This window comes from Colletes latitarsis, chromosome 5 (genome assembly GCF_051014445.1).
Source record: "Colletes latitarsis isolate SP2378_abdomen chromosome 5, iyColLati1, whole genome shotgun sequence".
In the NCBI taxonomy this organism is placed as follows: domain Eukaryota; kingdom Metazoa; phylum Arthropoda; class Insecta; order Hymenoptera; family Colletidae; genus Colletes; species Colletes latitarsis.
This window is the reverse complement of record NC_135138.1, coordinates 35,065,472-35,085,319: the sequence shown is the minus strand read 5'-3', so window position 1 is coordinate 35,085,319 and position 19,848 is coordinate 35,065,472. Positions and strand designations below refer to the sequence as shown.

General features: G+C 36.3%; 1 protein-coding gene and 1 long non-coding RNA gene across 3 annotated transcripts in view; one reads left to right on the top strand and one right to left on the bottom strand.

Moving 5' to 3' along the window:
* Positions 1–19,848, bottom strand: part of Nachra7 (nicotinic acetylcholine receptor alpha7 subunit) — a 189,389-nt gene that overhangs the window by 76,883 nt on the left and 92,658 nt on the right. The gene's annotated exons all lie outside the window — the stretch shown is intronic.
* LOC143341758 (uncharacterized) overlaps positions 1–19,848 on the top strand; it is a 129,736-nt gene that overhangs the window by 85,428 nt on the left and 24,460 nt on the right. Inside the window, exon 2 of the long non-coding RNA XR_013079674.1 lies at positions 4,002–4,150. This is a non-coding gene — a long non-coding RNA (uncharacterized LOC143341758). The remainder of the gene's footprint in view (positions 1–4,001; positions 4,151–19,848) is intronic.

The following is a 19,848-nucleotide window of genomic DNA, read 5'->3' as shown; positions in this document are numbered from 1 at the left end:
CTTTTTTAATAATTCTGAACCACAGATTTCACCTCCGTAATTATCTATCGTAATTCAGTTAATTTAAACAGCGTATAAAATATTATTATACATAACCACCGTAGATCGACAATATTTCGAAATTCCATTATAACTGACGTAAGTGGCTTTCGTCGTGAACGCTTCAATCTCGAATTTTTATTCCCGTCGCGTCGCATTCTTTCCCCTAATCAACTTTTTTATCCCCACTTTTTATACTACGACCTAAGGCAGAATTTATGTTTCCCTCATGAATGTTCCGCATTTTTCTTATAAACGACGACACTTTGCAAGAAGCAGGTATTATTCCGATAATGGCACGCGCAAAAAGCTAACAATAAGTTGGAAAGCAGAAGTTCGCAGAACTTTTTACACGATCGTTACTGGTTCCGCCGAAAAAGGACAAATACTTCCCAGAATCTATCTTTTCGCTCGAATCCGTCTTCCAAAATCTCGAACAATGGAGCGTAATGTTTCTCGTAAACTCTTTAAATTGTTCAAAGAAACCACGTACAAGCAGAAACTTTCGTCGCGAAACGAAAATCTAAAAGTTCCGCTAATCGTTTTATGGACGAAACAAATATTATTCGAATTTAATATATCATTTTATCCATCGTGATTACAAAAGATTTACAAAATTCACTCGATGAAATATTTTCCAAGGACGTGTGTAACGTTAATTTATTGTTAAATTTCTCAACGGGACACTGACATCTCCGTGTAATAGAAATCGCTACGAAGAAGATTGGAAACGTAATTTCAGTGACTGGCAATTTCATTTCGAACTGTTGACACGCGTTTGGGGAAAGGAGGGGGAGGGAAAAATGATGCCTTACGACCGTTCGAGAGCTTCGGGACACACAAGTTCCGCAGTGATTTCGCATCGGGAGCACGTATTCCTGTTTTTTCCCCTTTCGTTCATTCCATTCCACGAAGTCTTGCATCTGCAAAAGCGCGCAGCCGAATCCACATCTTCATATTTTTCTTTGCTCGATGTTTGCCCTTTCGTAAATTCCCTTTTCCACATACTCGTGACGTGGCGCGGCGCAAGCAAAGAAGCGGAGGCACGATCATACATGAGCAATCAAAGAGGAAGAAATAACGATGGCGAAATAGAAATGTCAAAAAGGGAAAAGGTTGAAACGGACAAAATACTATTGAGCCTGGTAAACCAAAGAAAGATCCGTCGGTCCACAAAATGACTGTTCCTATAGCATTGTTCGTTCACATTTATATCGAGTTACTTCGTAAGTTACGCTCGACGCAAAATATATTAGGTTGTTGTAGGCGATCGAATTTTTAATGAACTTATCAACAGCTACGGTAGACACGTTCTTGTACCTATATTTAGTCAATTAGCCAGTTTACAGTACGTTAATTTTCTTTCTGCGAATAAGTAGCTGTTTGTTTAATGTTTTGTAACTGACCAATTATTTTCTGTTGATTTTCGTAAATGTATAATTCGTTATACGCTGTTGATCAATGTGTCATTAATCTCATTTTTTGCCAAGCTCCAATATTTAGCATCGAAAGGTACGCTTTGCGGGTTTGTCGGCATACTTTCCGTTACGAATGTGTGACTATATACAGGGTGTTCGACCAACCCTGGAAGAAATTTTAATGAGAGATTTTAGAGGCCAAAATAAGACGAAAATCAAGAATATCAATTTCTTGATCTAGGCTTCGTTAAAAAATTAAATTAAAAAATTTCAAATCATTCTGAAAAAATTATGTTTGGTTGCGGGGGTCAATTATAAGCATTTTTGGTGAAGAGACATACCCCCGAAATCCTACGCACTTTCGAGAAAAAAATTCGAGTAGGTGAAGAAATTTTTTGACGAAAAAAAATTTTTTCAAATCGTTCTAAAAAAATTATTTTTAGTTGCTAGGGTCAATTGCAATAATTTTTGGTCAATAGACATACCCCCGAAATCCTACTCAATTTCGAGAAAAAAATTCCTCACTGAAAATGTCTGACCATACATTGATATGTTTCCCTGAAATTTTTCGGCGAAAAAAAATTTTTTTCAAATCGTTCTGAAAAAATTATTTTTATTTGCGGGGGTCGATTAGAAGCATTTTTGGTGAATAGACATACCCCCGAAATCTTACGCAGTTTCGAGAAAAAAATTCAGGAATGTGGACAAATTTTTCGGCGAAATTAAAACATTTCAAATCGTTTTAAAAAAATTATTTTTATTTGCGGGGGTCGATTACTAGTATTTTTGGTGAATAGACATACCCCCGAAATCCTACGCAATTTCGAGAAAAAAATTCAATACGGGCGGAAATTTAAACGTTAATAAATTTTTAACGATGCCTCCATCAACAAATTAGTATTCTTGATTTTTGTCTTATTTTGGCCTGTAGAAGCTCCCATTAAAATTTTTCCCAGGAATGGCCGAACATTCTGTGTACAAGTATGTTATTTATAGAACAAGGAATTCGTACTGTGTTTCGTCGAACGAAAAATAAATTGGAAAGTTATACTATTGTTGTTTCACAATTTTGGTAGGTACCAGCAGCTTCACGAAAAATAGATTTTATGATTGGTTTTAATGTACGACGAAAATAATATAACAACGAAGTGGGATTGATAAATATTCAGTATGTAATATTAGACAAAATATTCTTTTCTAATAGTTGAATGTAATTAGAACATTTCAAAATGTGTTGTTCCATAAGAAAGACTTTCTGAAATTTTCTTGTATAACAAAACATGCGAACGATTTTGAACGTGTGCGTGGAATGTGCAGGGGCGAGAGAATGAAAAGAATTAAGAGGGAAATGTACGACGCGCAATATTCATACCTCATAAAATATTATATCGTATTCGTTTTCGCATACGCGAACCTGTAGCTCGTTAGAGGTTTCTGTTGGGAGAAATATTTAAAGAATATTAAGTAAATATTTAGACGACTCGTCGACCGTACTTTTTAATTAAAGCTTAACGATCAAAGTAACGTACACTTCATTGAATGGAATAAAAACAATATTTTGATATAATCTATGTAACATCGTCTTTATCATTCTTAATTTTCAAGCTAAATATAAAAAATAATCTTAACAATCCCCATTTAGAAAGTTAAAGAAACGAAAATGGGGATAACGTATTTTTTATAATTCTATTATTCAAGTATGAAGAAATATTTTGCAGAATATATAATCGGAATTTTAACAAATGGCGACCTATTGCGATTTAAATAAGACGTTTCTTATGAAATCCCGAGGAAAACGAAAGGATTTGAATACTTTTTTCATTCATCGCGTCTCGGATTAACAGTTCCCATCGTGAAATATGAATCTGATGAAATACTTTTAATATCTTCCATCGATAAAACGTCACATTCCACCATAATGCGCAAGATCTTGTTAAAAAATATTAACTGAATACCGTGCTGGATATATTTTGCATTTAATGCTCGACTGAAAAAGGTATCGCGAATATTATAAAAAAAACAACTTTCTCCCTTATGATTTTCTATAAAAGTATGAATTCAATTTTCTCGATAAATCGTACGTACGTTGTTACGGAGAACGAAAACCTGGCGCGTAGTTACAGCCTTAAAAATTTATGCACAAACGAAACTGTTGGATAATAACCCGTGAAACCGATAACCGAAGAATGCATATTTCAGAGCAAATCAAATCTCGTTGCAATCATACGTTTCTCATTTACGACGAAAAAATGTCACGAACAGCAATCAAACCCATTTACAATTTCATAAAGCAACTCGATGTTCGTTTTCGATTCTTAAATTTGTTCGAATCGACAGCGTGTATAGAATGTTGACTTTCATATTTGGAAAATAGAAACACATTTCCTGTTCTCCTGATTCGTCTATGCAAATACCCATGTTGTAAAAATTTCTATGTGTCTATTTACTCTAATCTCTTCTACTATTACTATGAAATGAAAAATAATTCAATAATTAAATGGAAACGATTATTGCTAATAAATTACGATTCCTGGTATGTTACAGTGCAATACAGAAGCGACGGGACGTCATACGTCGGGGCCTAATGAGTCGCTGAAATGCTCAGAAAAGCCAGAACTGAAGACTAAAGTGGAAGACTGAAGAATCAGGGTAATATCTGGAAAGTATAAACGCTTCACGGCTCCACGAACTAGGTAAAACGTCCCGAATGACAAAACGCCCCACTATTTTATTATAAGTATGGATTCGGTTCTGCAGATGACACGTCCAACTGCTTCAGTCGTTCGCAAACGGCTGCAGATGCATAACTGTGATTATTACGTTCCCACGAAAAATATGCGAAATTTAAAATGTTACAATTAGACCACAGAAACGATAAATCGAAGTTCTAACAACAGTAATCTCTCGTTAAGTCGTTTAAATATTTTTCAATGTATTCGTGGGAGTATTAGCAATTAATTGATAAAAGTTTTTCAATTAAAAGAAGATCAAAGATGATCATTATTAATTATACAATCTTGGAATCGTTTTTGAAAAACTTTCTACTATGTATAATGAAAGATAGCGTGAATAAGGTCATGTTTGGACTCATTTCATCGATAATTCCTCGCCGATCTATTAATAATACTCTCACGGTTACACAGGGTGATTACTTACGGGTGGGCAGTGTTTACAAGATGATTCCACATGCCAAAATAAGACGAAAATCAAGAATGACGAAATTGAGTTTCAATCTTTTTACTATTCTGCCTATAAAAAAGGGTGTTGTAATTGGGGTATATTTTAAAAGATTATTCGCTGTCTTAAATAAAGACTTGCACCTTCCCCCATGCTGAATATTCTTGATGCTGTTGCAGAACTATGTTTTTAGATAAAATACAAAAAAGTACCTGATAAAAGTGGCCATTTGGGCCAGTATCGGTTGGAATAGTCAGAGCAAAGGGGGTAAAGAATATTGAGAAGTGGGGGACACTCGTTCCTTCTCCCACCATTTTCCACGACGATAGTGGGCCTCTCGCGTCGTACTGCCTTCCCCACTCCTCGAAAACGAAATTTTTCTGGTTACGCTGCGTGCTAGTCTCTACCTGACCTTCCTGCTGCGAACAACAAATAATTTTCTCTGTAACTACCTCGAGATCGTGCAGTGCTTCAGCGACGATCGTTTCTTCTCTGGTGGCACAAATATCCTGGGACGTGAAAACTTCAGTTGCTGGTGTACGTGTTTATATATTATTTAATATAATTGCGACTAGACGCGGTTCGAGTGACACTTTATACTTAGTTTTTCCATTCTCATCTGGAGATTGAACTGTATCTCGAACAAAATCGGTCAAATTAAAGTTATTTATAGATATTTAAACCTCGAAGAAAATTAAATTCCACATAAATATAATTTTAGATCACTGTTACTGTAAAGTCTTAGTTGTTTCACTTATCTGTGACCTGATATTTCTTTGATTAAACGTGTGTTCATAATAGTAGGGTTAGTTTTCATTTCTTAAATACGAAGATGGGGAAAAGGTGCGTTAAGTAAGTATCAGTGCTCTATCCGTGTGTCGAGTTTAATCAAAATCAGAGATTGTCAGCTGGGTGGTGTTCCTTGTAAGTCAAGTACACACAGATATGTCACTGGGCTGCAACACGGGAGTCCGGAAATGTCCGCTTTACGTCATAGTACCCCTCGGGACAGAACATTCACGCTCTAATCTATCCGTGCTGGACTTCCTATTCAGGTCGTTTCATATTTTGTCTATAAACAGAAATATTATTGTTTTTTTCTCGCAATACGTTACTTGCCATACAGTGCTCGCGATACTTGCTGGAAGTTTTACGCGTCGCGTGTCGAAACGTAGTTCTCGGTTGTTTTAGTACCTCTTACATTACGTCGAGAGTCCTGCTTCTTAATTGTGTTCTAGAGTCTACCTTGAATATAAGTTTTCCAAAAGTGAAACATTTAATCGTGGCTTCACACTGGCGATCGCGAGTTCGCACGTGTTAGATGGAAATACAGAAATTCGTGTTAACGAACAAGACGATCTTAATAATGCACAGTATATTTTGGCAAACTATATGCTTATTTGTCATTAAAAGATACACAATTTTTGTTTGATCTAGTTAGGAACCAAATTAGGCAGAATCTAATCCGATCACATATAGTCATAGAGTAATTATAATATAGTCACATGATAATTAATGTCTAATTGCTATGTAATCGCAATTGTGAATCTTTCAAGCGTACAGTAACTATCAAATTATCGTGTAATCGCCCCCTGATTGCAGTACAATTACAGCGTGATTACATGTAACCGTATCCGTAGGAATCAAGATTACTGCTATTAATCAGATTACGTTTTGCCCGACTCTGGACGCGAAACCATATAAAACAATATGTGTTAAATGTTTCCATGCGAAGAATTTTACATGTAAATTTGGTAAAAGTCGTCGTGTTGTACTTGAACGATGCATCTTGTAATAAATATTTCTGTACAGTACCGTACGCGTGAATGCTGAATTAATACATTCGCTGATATAAAGTGGATCACGCATACGACACGAATGCATTTCCTGGATATTTAAATGCGGGCGATGAAATTTTATACGCTGCAGGAATGTTGTGCGGTGCACCGACCGTATAATATCGTTCGCGTGTCGGATGTGCAATCGTGAAATTAAATTTTGACCGATGGATCTCTGGGATCGAGAGACTAGTATGGCCGGGATTTTAAACATCCATTATTGGCACGAGGTTTCCTGCATTCTGCTTATTGGAAAGAGTTTGATGTTGGAGAAAAAGGAGAGAGAAAGGGTTTCCAAACGTCGCGTCGTACAGAAAATAGGGATATTTGCATATCACGAATCTGGCTGCAACAGCTGAGATTTTTCGCTGCCATTTGCATTCTAATTAAACGACGAGGAAGGGTAGAATAACGGGTGCACGTTTAATTGTTAGAAATTCCGGTCTAAGAAGAAGAACGACCACGGTTCTTGCGAAAGGTACAAAAGTAATAGTATTTCTCGCTGCATGACGAGGCGGTCTTTGCATAAATGAAACCTCGAGAATAGCGTGTAGAGTAGAACATATAAAACATCGTAATATCATCAGTGCCCTAATAGGAGTGACGAGCTTTATCGTAAACTTGCATAATTAGAAAAGACGCCTTCAGCTGATATTTTTCGCGTACTTTCCAAGCTTTGATTTTTAAATCCAATGAATTGTGCAGTTTATATAGAAAATATGAATTATAACGTTCGTTAATGTAACACGGAATAAATATGGGAGAATATTAGCGAATTCCCATGTAAAAAGCACGACTGTCAACAAACTTGTAACAAAGTTTAACTGGAACAGGCATGATAATGAATTTAAAAATTTTCGCGGAAAAAAAGAAATTTGCATACAACTTTTAATGAAATTTTAAAACTATACCTACGTTGTCCCCTTTGTTCATTGACGATATTAATTTGGGAATGCTAGGACAGGGAGTCCTCCTCCATTATCACATTTTTTCAGATTATTAAATTCTGTTGGCGTAATTAAACCGTACCACGTCGCTGTCTTTCGTTTGAAAAAGTAGAAGAATGGTCTGACACACCCTGTGGGGTGTGCTCGCGTCGAGTAATAAGAACTCGAGGCATCAATTGCACGCCAGACATATTTTCGGTGATTATACTACGAAAACTTTTCCCGCGTTGAACGCGATAAACGTATCAGAAGCATCGTTCACGCGTGAATTTTTACACAGTTTAACATCTCGTTTATGGGGAAGGGGTTGCACTGTTAAAATATATTAGTTTATTTCCAGATAAATTCAGACTTCACGTCGCATAGAAATAAGTTCCCTAAGAGCCATTTAATCATCAGTTCAAACAGAACTATATACTGAGAAAGACTCAAACTTAAACTTTCAAAGCAATTTACTTATTTCGTCGTTTTCTCTTACGGGATCCTTTTCAAGAAAATTCTTTAATTAGATATTGCAGCGCAGTCTCTGTGCTATTAAAATTTGTGGTATAAAATTTCGCTGGCAACATTTCTTAAATCTAATGTTTTCTGAGAAACTTAATTTATTATTACTATAACTCTTTCAAAGATACGAATACAGAACAAAAATTCAGAAGTAGCAGTGTCCTGGAGTTCACCTAAAAGGAGCTCAGGTTTTATCCAAAGGATTATCTCAAAATGATCGATCCTCTTTCGCCGGTCGCATAAAATTAGTTTGGCGCGCGACGCGTGAAAAATATCAAGTCTAGCGCGAAATAGACTGGACGTGTTCCGCGATTTAAGCATCCCCGTTGAATCTTTCCGACGCGTCTTCCCTAATTTCCTTCCAGATAAGAGGGAAGAAAGACAAGTAACGTTTTTTTTCGCTATCGCAGCAGAATGGGCGGTAATCAAGCCGCACCTGCGGTTGCAGGGAACGCGCGGTTCGAAAGCAACGGATCGTAAAGGACATAACGGGATGTAGACAGAAGAGAAAGAAAGATAAATGTGGGGACAGGCCTGTAGGGAGTGCTCGCGCTCGTCGAGTAATAAGAATTCAGCCAGTAATTACACACCGGAGACTTTTCCACCGTACTTTCCTCATCCGCCATCCCTTTGTTACATTTTTCCCGTCTCCGGGGGTTAACGAGTAGGTGTCTACCACCGCTCTAAGAAACAAGGAGGTCGCGCGAGCGAGAACGTCCACTCCTACGACCTCCTCCTGTTCCTTTGCCAACGCAGCTCGCTATTTTTTCCGTGTTAAATTCTATCCTCGCTCGTTCCCTTGTAAACGTTGCTTTTCGAACGAGAGCCATCGACGTCGTGGCCCACGAACCACTGGGATCGAGTCTTTTGGGAGAAACGGGCACAAAGAGTCAAAATTAACCCTTGAAAGTCGAAGAATTTCCCTGTAGGGATTTTACGCTTGTTGAAACACTCGAAAATCTCGTTTATAGGTAATTGTGAATAACTTTTGGTAAACGTACAATTCATTAGGCGAATTATAATATAATACTCGTGTATTGTTTCCTATAATGTACTTACAAATCTTTGAATTTTATTTAGCATAATAATATTACGTGAAAGAGGCATTTGTAAATGTGAAATGAAATTTATTGGTTTATTGGTTCGTTTTCAGGATTATTTAATTAGGAAATTTGCTGGATATGCGCGCGATTGAATTTAATTTCCATGGTACGTCCGACCAATACTGGCTATTTCTACTTGCGCTGGCGTCCAAGTCGTACCGTGTTCAAACGACTTCTTTTTTTAAACGTTATTTCCGCTCACATTAGTGTCAACGTTTCTTGTACATTAACCCAGCAACTATTACAAAAGAATTGTCGGCAGTTAAGGATTAGTTTTCTGCGGGAAGAAGACGATATCTTATTCGGTAGTTCCTTTCATGGTGGTTGTAAAGGAGAGAATGATGACAGCATGTATTTTTGTGTCGCGAGAAAAATAAGGAAGAACGCTTGCTAAGCGGTTGTTCTCTTGGAAATGTATCTCCGTTGAGTTGTACTACAATTGAAAGTAGACAACATTTTCGTGAAAAATATGCCATAGGGAAAGTACAGAAACAGAGTATTTTTTGGTCGAAGCAACAGAAGATTTTTCATCTTTACCAAATCATAACTAATGAAGTTTAGTACGTGATAAAATTTATTGAAGAAAATATCTTACATTCAGATATTTCAGTTGGAATAGTTTCTCTATTTTCCTCTAAAAGATTTAGGGTATATGCGTTTTGCAAGGAAACTCTAGCATTTGGCATAGATTTTGAACTTTTATCTATTATTATTTTCTAATTTGTATTAGCAGTGCAACGTCCTCGTTACTTTACATTTGCTTCGAGGACGTAGATGAAATTTCATGTGCATCATAGATACGGTTGCAACGATATTTACATGTCAACAACAGTTTGTACTTCGGACATCGTACGGTAGACAACGTTGTGTGTTTCGTGGGACAAATTAATCGTTGGGATTAAAACGTGTCGGCTGGCTCAATTAGGGGTTCATTTCGTAGGAATTAGAACCGCTTCTCGAGACCCGTGTAGCGGATTTCTAAGCATGAATCGAGTCGTTTCGCAAGACAGAGGGTAATTAAATACCGGCAGCGTCGCGAACGCTAAGAAGCTCTGCGTAAACGTTATGCTTAATAGAACTCGATGCTCAAGATCTATGATCCGTGACCCGGAGAAACTTTACGAGATATGGAATTAAGGATTTAGGGTAAAGAGATTGGAATTCTTTGCATAAAACGAACTTCATTTCGTAAACTACGATATAAACTACGTTGATCGATTCGTTGTGCTTTATAATTCGTGAAAAAATTTTCAATGCACTTTTTTCCTGACGCAGTTAATTATGGTTCCAACGTAGTACTTTAGAAAGGAAGAATCGTGTGACCGTCTAAGGATTAAGACAATAACAGTAAATTCAAAGCGTGAGATTCTTCGAATCCCTCGCCTCCTTAATTGCACCGTATCAAAGTGTAAATCTAACGAATCCTTACAATTAACTCGTTGTTTCGACTAACAAAGTGAGAACCATTTGTCAATGGGTCGACGAAAGCAAGATTACCGTATTCACTTAGCACAGTAAAATGTTCCATTTTGCATGGAATTTTACATTTAAAAGATTTCTTCCCTGATAAATTACGTGAATTACCTGCAGTGTCTCGAAGTAATTATTATCGTGTGTTTATTTTTTTAAACACCGTACATCTTTCTGTTGTTTAATGATAATTTAATGCGTGAAAAGAATTTTTAATTAATTTTTTCGTTGTTTTCGTGTTCCCAAAAACACCACAGAAGTTGGTCCAGCATGATGGGATGTATTCTGAATATGATGTATATATTTTGTGGTAAATTAAACCGACAGGAAATTAAAACCCTGACATCGGTAGACTTTCATCTCGAGCCTTTGTGTCGTAGGAAACATATTCCGGCGAGGTGTAATTTCCCATTTGGTCGCGTACGGGAACAACTTTTTCGGCCTGACTGGCTGCATTTTCCAAGGCTTGTTAACGACCGTGTATCGGGAACACGACGAATATCGCGTTCGTGACGCCGTGTTAATGACGTAGACGAGAACTCGCAACTTGAACACGCACAGAAGCTAATGTATCTTCGTCAAAGAGATCGCGAGCCCCTTCGAAAAAATACAGGAAGCCAGATTCCTTCGTTTATTTACAATTAATTTCTTGCAGATCAACGATACTATTTATTTAAAAAAACAAACACAGAAATCACAAGTCGATATCGTTATAACAATAAGCTTGCAAAGATCCATAGCGAACATTCGTAATATCATCGAAATATTTTGTTAATGTTTTTCACGACACGCTTAGAAATTGCTTTGCTTTCCATTATTTTGCATTTTTGCAATAAAGTCCCATCGAGGATCCCTAATTGCGACGAATGTTTTTCATTTCCGTTTGCAGTCAAGGTTATTTCTGACAGAAAATAACGCCGTCTTGCACGGTTTCCTAATAAGCAGTTAGGAAGTAATGGCTCGAGTACGTAAGAATTTAGGAAAGGGTAAAAGCAACGACATTGCTACAAAGTAAGAGATTTCAGAGGCTTTGCTGCGTAGTTAAACGACCGTATTAGTGTAATAAGCTAATGTACGATGTTTACTTTCGCGTGATGCTATTTTTGTAACGATTGTCATTATATGCCTGCTGTTTGCCATTGAGCGTGAAAGAAAAGTAAACGAAATAAAATTCGTGTCGCTCGCGACCATTGAAATCTCGCACACGTGAAATCTATGACGCGATGAAATTGTTTGAATAGCGGCCAATTACCGTCGTCATACCGCGCAACAATTGGCACTTTACATTTATATTTTACTCGTCGCGGCGTCGACAAAATAAATTTCTATGGTCCACGTTTGAATGGAACCGTGCAAAAAAAAAAACTGTGCCGTGAAAAAGAGTAAATGTCGCGCCAGGTTAGATCGTTGAAAATGATCGTCGTAGCGACGTATAAACAACGGGGCTGGCGATACACGACGACGAGGGGCGATCTATTTTTTTCATTGGACAGATCGTTTGGGAAATATTTGCCAAAAGAGACTGGACAGTAAATATTTTAGCGTACAGTCGGACGCAAGAAAACGAAATTTATATTTTATTTGAATGACTCTCAGATGAATGGAAATTCTCCTTTAAATCAGTAGCAAATGGAGTTTTGGGGATATCGCGTTTGAAAATTTTCGTTTTGCGCGGATACCTAAATATCGTGATACGTGCAACTAAAAATGCATTTACATGGATCGAACGAATGGCTTTCGAACGAATTGTGTCGTACCTACAGTGATCAACGGTCTGCGTTCGACCGGATAAAACAAATAGACGAGGCGGGAAACCCACCCAAAAAAAGTCTAAAAAACGAGAAAGCGACTGCTCCGGGCCAATCGGCTAATTTTAGCATTTTCTTGTATTTTTTAACTCGCTGAAGGAAACCAGCTACACATTTTTTGAGTTCAAACAATGGCTATGGTTGAAAAAAATTGCTACGAAGATAGAAAATACAAATTTTTCGACTATTAAACGGCTAGATAGATTAGATTTACGAGTGTGTAAGAATTCAAAAGACGAAATAAGATATCGATAGATACTTGTACGAAGTTGTTGAAGAACCACTGTCGATTTCCTAAAATTTTATACCACATTTCCACAATGGAATCTCTAACAGAGTATCCTACGATTCAACGATCTAACGAAGTTTTGGAAGGCGATACGAACCATTCTGTTGAAACCAGATTTGTCGTCTATTGTAAATCGAATGGCCGGCTGCACACAGAAATTCTTTCACACTAAACTAGATCGTTTCGTATCAAATCTACGACGAGATAGGTGTACAAATATACACAGAGGCTGTGCACCTTGCACTGAAATTCCTATTAAACTTTCGTGATTTTTTCTACTCCGACCATTTGACTTGAGGAGCCTCGAGAGCTGGATTAAGAGTTTCGAAAACTATTACTATTTTCATATATTAATTTTACTTCTAAATAACTCCTATCCCCGTGACACCATTTGAAATATTAAAAAAGATCGCGCAAACATTTTATTTGAATGTATTAGACAACAAACGCGACATTCAAATAATCATAAATATATTTTACTCGATTACTGAATTATATAGTTTCGTTCAAACGATAAATTTAACTGGCACGTAAAAGTATCTAAAAATTGTAGACAAATAGTTAAACAAGTAGGAGATAAAATGTGTGAGATAATTGTCTCGGGATTTCAAGTGTATGAGTAACAAGACCGGAAAAAAGCGAAGGCAAGTCGCCAACAAAGCCTCTGCGAGTCAGCAAAGCGCATTAGAGAACAAAATAAATATTTGCCTCTTTTGATCGCGTGTCCACTTTAATCTTGTTCGTTCCGGAGAAAAATCCGGATTTCTACGATAAACTGAAGAACGTTTCATTTTCAAACGGTATCAGATTTATTATATTTCAATCCCTGTGACGAAATATTTGCGGTTTTTTAACAGATAATTAACGTTACCTTTGTATCTCTAAAACTATAAGCCACAAAAAGTAAGTTATTTATATATCGAAGTTTGATCCAACTTTGACCACGATAATTCAGTTAAATATTCACATTAAAAAAGTAACAATGTTTTAAAATAGAAAAGGATTGATACGATAAACGTATGTTAATACACACGACTATTAATTCGCGTCAGAAGTACCAATAAAAAAAAAAAGTATAAACATTTCGTAGACCTTCTGGGGATCGTTAAAAAACGTGGAAGAAAATTTCTAACTCTCGTGAAACAACTGAAGCGCATTCGATGCTTAGCTCGTAATGTGATTTTAACTTTATAAATCTCAAAAATCATTCTCGTCGCAAACTTCCGTCAACAATTCAATTTTTAATAGGCCAGAGTTTCCAGTACATCATCAAATGTTACGAGGAAAGTTGAGAAGTACTTGGAAACTCCTGAAAACTCCTGTTCTGTGTAATCGGTTTTCACTTACCCTGATCGAGGATTGCAAAATAATTGCTCGTTCTTGTACTTCTGAAAAGCGTCACATTTTTCTTTTAATTAAACACGATGTTGCGTGTAGAGTCACATTTCACCCGCAATTACTGTATGGTGCATTACGTAATGCAGATTGTACGCTTCGTTAATTATACGAAACTGGTCTGAACTCTGACGATCCGATGGATTTAGGATACGCCAATTACTGTTAACAAACAAGAAGCGATCTCGAGTTTTTGAAGTATACGAATATCAGTAGCAGACCTAATTTGTTACGAAGCAAAAATAACAGATAATACTCAGTCTTTTATTTCCTGTAACGTTATTCGACGATAATCAAAATATCGATTTATTTTTAGGTGTTCTCAAATCCACTTTGTCTTGCTCTGTTAGACTTTAAATTTCCTTCGATTATGTTCATCGAAAGGGGAAAAGGGAATGCTTGAAATCGCATCGAAAGCGCGTTAAGGAAAATTATTTGTTCGCCCGCTCGTAGACCTCTAAATTTTTTCTCTCTGTCTCTCTCGGTTAGAAAATGAATTACCAAATCCGTAAACGATCGAACGAAATTAACGAACTTCCCTCTGATATTGCTCCCAAGGAGGGAACACTTTCGTTCCTACTCTCATTTTCCAGACGATTATTTGGTCGCGGATCGATCTCAATGACCCACTTGAAATTTACGGAGTTTAGAACCTCGAGCGCGACGATAGATATTCGGACGGTAATTGGCCCAACACGTCGGTCCTGATTCATCCAGGATGCATCTGACCTTGTTCGTACAATGTTAATCAACGACATCTTTGCTTATCAACACTCGTAACCGCTCGATCGGACGCGTCGTAAATAGATTTAAACTTCCTTCGATGTGGTCGAGCTTATGGGGGGCTTTTCTCATGTTCCGAGCGCCGGCAAGCCACTAATCCTCGCAAATTAGTTTATCGTAAAATCACGGAAGCTGAAGCCAACGTTGTCACTTGAAACCGGCGATAGCGCCCGCTTTCGAGCGAAACGTTGATTTAAAGGATCGCTTAATCTCTTGGGGAAATAGAAGTTTTATTAAAGTCAAATTAATTTCAAGGTGAGGATATTCTACTACGCAAACGTGAGGGGGCACTTTAATTTACGAAGGAAAAGTAACGAGAACACAGAAGAAAAACATAAAGAACAGTATGGACTCTGAGGAATGCGTTACCTTAGCGTTCTCCTTCATATTGGCGTGAAAGCGATTGTTTTGAAATATTGACAGAAGATATTTTGATATTACAAACGAAATTGGTTGTATCGTAGAAAGAAAAAATATTACAGTTCAAAAAGTACAATGGATAGTCTGCAATAAACGTGTCAATTCAGTATTGTTCTTTAAATTGATTTCACAGTTTGTCATAGAAAATAAGGATAGACAAGATATTTTGTATAGTGGTTAATACGACGGTTCTTTGCATTAAAATTCTTCGTTCTTCGTAGTTTCTTGTACACGGAGTTCAGAATATTCACTGCAAAACTTGGAACTATATATTCGAATTTTCAAGACAATTTTCCTGGGGTCACAGAGATAACAGATAGAAAAGTATATGGAGAATATAAGATGGTCCATGGGGAACATATGACATCGATAGCACTCTTTACATTGATGTAAAAGTTTCTGACAGAACATTTTGATTTCCTAGAGGAAAGCGCTGAGACCGTGGAAAGTAAATATAGAAAAGTTTAAGTATGCATAATGGTCTACAAGGAATATGCCACCTTACTATTATCCTTTATGCCGGCGTTGGAGAGGTTGATTTAATAGAATGTGACAGTATTTTCTAATATCAAAGAGGAAAGCGTGAGAACCATAGAAAGTGAAAAGTATTAAAATATATATTGTGCAGAATATTTTGGCAGGAATACGTTTTAAAAAGAACGTAAAGATTGAATGGTATAAATATTATATACGTACGAAAGCCTATTAACGCGTATTAAAAATACTAAAACTTTAGATACCTGTAGTTCCGAAACTACTAGTGTTTTATTAATTATTGAACCACTGATAGAAGCGGTAAACCTTCCCCTTTAAAATGGCTTTTGGTTTTTGTCGATCGGACTTCCCGTTTCGGAGATATCGTAATTTATGTAAAGGGGTAATTTTTAAAATTCCACTCTCCGTCTTGAAAAGGCCTATTCACGCGTAATAAAAATACATAAACTTTAGACGCCTGCAGTTCCGAAACTACTAGTGTTTTATAAATAATTGAGACATTGTTAGAAGCGGTAAACCTTCCCCTTTAAAGTGGTTTTTGGTTTTTGTCGATCGGACTTTCCGTTTTCGAGATATCGTAATTTATGTAAAAGGGTATTTTTCTTAATTTGACTATCGCTGTCTTCGTCTGACGCGTCGCGTCGTACCTCCTTGTCGCGCGTGAGTCGAGACAGTCACGTGACCGGGAAGTAGTAGTATTTCCAAGAATTTACTACGCACTGTCTACTATCTACGCGCGCGGGGGATGAATGAACTCGCGCGAGCGCATCGAAATGTAAACAAAACTTCGAACCCTTATATCTCCGAAACTAGCCACCGCATCGACTTGAAATTAAAATCGCTATATCTTGGGAACTAATTGACCTATCGACTGGTACAAACGCTCATTTTAAAGGGCATTTCATCCTCTATCCAATGACTATATCAGCTACTATAATTTTTGCTGTTTTCTATGTTTATTTTGACATTTACTTTGACGCTATATACCTAAAAAAGTTTCAGCAATTCCTATAAACTAAATTGATTGAAAATTAATTTAAATTTCAATAAAAACTTTCGTAAATAGTAGTTTTCTCTATAACTAACTACAGTACCGTAAAAAATCTGACTTCGTCGATTTTTGGTTTAGTCTTGTGGTTTATCTCGGATATTTATATTTTTTTGTCTAAATGTTTCGAACCAACGGCGGTTTATTGGTTCTGTATATTCCTCTAAAGCTCTGTTTTTATACTGGAATTCTTTTCATCCGAATTTTGTACCATTGAAGTACTTTAAAATACATTCAACATTTTTTGTAACAAAGAATTAAATGAAAAATTCAATTTGTCAGCTCCGGGAAAAGCAAATTTACAGGAGTAGATTATGTGCATATGAAAATTTTTTTATTGTCACCAACAGTTTCGAGGATATTCTAGTGGGTCGATTTAAATGGGTCATCTGTGTGTGTGTGTTTGGGTATGTATAAACAATTGAACAATGTGAGAACGTACTCACAGATAGGTGACGAGTGACAGTATTTTTTAATATTGTTATAAACATGATAATTGTTAGGGTTAATTGTTTTGTTCCCGAGTTTGACATTTCATATTGTAACTTTTTCGCGCGAAGAAATGGAACGTTTCATTAATGGATCGTTATAGTTCGAGGGTCTTTCTTGAACAGATAAGGAAGTCGTCGGAATGATAACGAGTTCAGTAATTCCGCAGAACTGCTTCGGCGTTCGACTTTCGTTAGACAACTTTATCCTGCTGGAACTCGTTAAATAATTTAATGGAAATAAACTCGCGGGTATATTTAGCAAGTCGCCATAGAGCGTTCCTTCTCCGCGATACGTTTAAATATATTACCTCGAGTCGGTTATTTTCAAAAACAGAGGACAGCCTCGTTCCATTAATGTGCTCCGTTCGTATCAGTTATCTGTTTTTTTCTTCTCTCTTTTTTTTTCATTTTATAAAAAATAAAATATCTCCGAAACGTTATTATTTAGTAAAATTTAATTTCTGTTCTGAACACGCGAGATCGTCGCGATTTCATTTATATTGTTCGCTCTGAATATTAAGTTCAAAAAATTGTATATTTTAGGCATTTGCAATTTAAATACTTCGTAAATATGTTCAATGTAGAAGCATACATGTTAATATAATAGGATAGGTACGACAATGATCAGTATACACGTAACTGTTTTAAATAATTGGAATGGATTGCGTTTAATTTTTAATGGACGAAGAAAATATGTATGTTACAAGTGTTGATCTGTCAAATAAGATCACATTATTAAATTATTTACAATCTCAGCCATTCTAGAATTAATTTACTAATATCTTATTAAATTTCCACGTCTTTTACTAATGCTAGATTTATTTCTGTTTGCCTTACAAGATTCTTGCTTTGCCAGTGAAGATTTCGTTATTAAAATTCTATGAACGCATAACGCATACCTTAATTTACGTCTCTGGTTTTAGTACAGTTTTTTAATGCTAGCATTTAAACTTATTTTCATTAAAGTGAAACGGTTCTTAACTTTGGATTCTGGAAATCTAAAAATCTAAAATTCACTTTAAACTTTCTCATTAATGGGAACAATGTTTCGAGTACAAAAGTGTTCACTTCAAGCACGTATATCGAAATTCGCGTATAAATGGTAGCAAAGAGATGTAATAATAAACAGCAATTCAACGCTATTCCAGAAAATCCTCGTTCTACATTAAATATTAATTGCATTGTCGTTAATTAATTGTTAAATGGACTAAGAAACACGTGACAACCCTTTGTTCGCAAATCCGTGTTTCTGCCGGATTTATATTCAGGAAAAACTGGCAATTATTTAACAAAGTGATAAGCTTTGCTCGTAACAGTGCTGTAATAGAATTACTACTGCAATGGACTCAACTGGACAAAATTAATACAAAAAGATACTTTTCATTTAATAAAAATTACGCATACTTCTTTAATTTGTTACTCGTTGGCAATTTTTATATTTTAATATTATACATACAGCTCAAGAAGTAAATATAAAATAAATTTGTAAGTAAAATCACTTAGGCGAAGTGTATTAAGTTGTATTTCTGGTCGAAGACTGAGTGACTGATTATGTAACCATTATCCCATCTGATCAATTAAAGGTTAAAAGTTCCACTGTTTTCAATAACAATCGAAATGGAAATATGCGAATTTATTCATTTATTTAAAAGAAATAGATTAGGCTCTAGTAACAAGGAGAATAATAAAACATTATACAAGGTTGTCCTCGCGATACAGGCCAGAACTCCATTATCAATGCAGTTAAAGAAAAATATAAATGGAAGATTCCAAAAGTACTATACTTCGTACACTGATATCTCTTCTCATAAGTGGAATAACTCGTATGTATTCAAATCGATAGTTTCGAATCTTAACTGCACGTTGATAGCGTCACCAAAGCTTTTATTCCCTCAATTTTTCAATAATAAAACTCTTGTACTTAAACCATTCCTCCCGATCCAACGACTGCGTTTAAATAAAAAAGTACGCTTCGCCTGCAACCGTTCGTGGCTTGTAAATTGGAACTGCTTCATCGAAAATCAATAACGCTCGCGATATCAAAAATATAAAAATCGCTGACGGTTCGTTATTTAAATAAACATAGGAACCAAGATCATCGTCAAAGCTAGGAGGCAACGTCAATTTTATTTTTCTAACTTTCACATCTGATGTTACGATTCCATAACGAACCAATTAATATACAGTAAACGTATCTGTGCTCTTAAAATTATTGACAAATATTTCTTTAATATTTATTTAAATCTTTAATAACGCAATTTGTGTTCGTAAGACGTTGTTTGTGACCCAAGAGAATCGTTTAAATAGACACGTACGATTATTACGTAATACCGACTAATTTTTGTCCACGTCGATGTAGCCAGAACTGTTTGAGCCGGAACAATTAAATGGGACCGCGAACAAATTTAATTAGATCCTACAGGAATTAACTTTATCGCGTTTCGCCGAAACTGGCCAATAGCCTCAACGAATGGGACGTTCATTTGTTGCTGTTCGCACGAGCGAAATTCACGGCAGATCGTTCGGTATGTATGCATAATGGAAACTTGGGATAGTAAGTTCCGTGTGTGCGTGTGCACAGGAATGTAGTACCTGCCTACTAATTACTATCGGTAGGACAGTG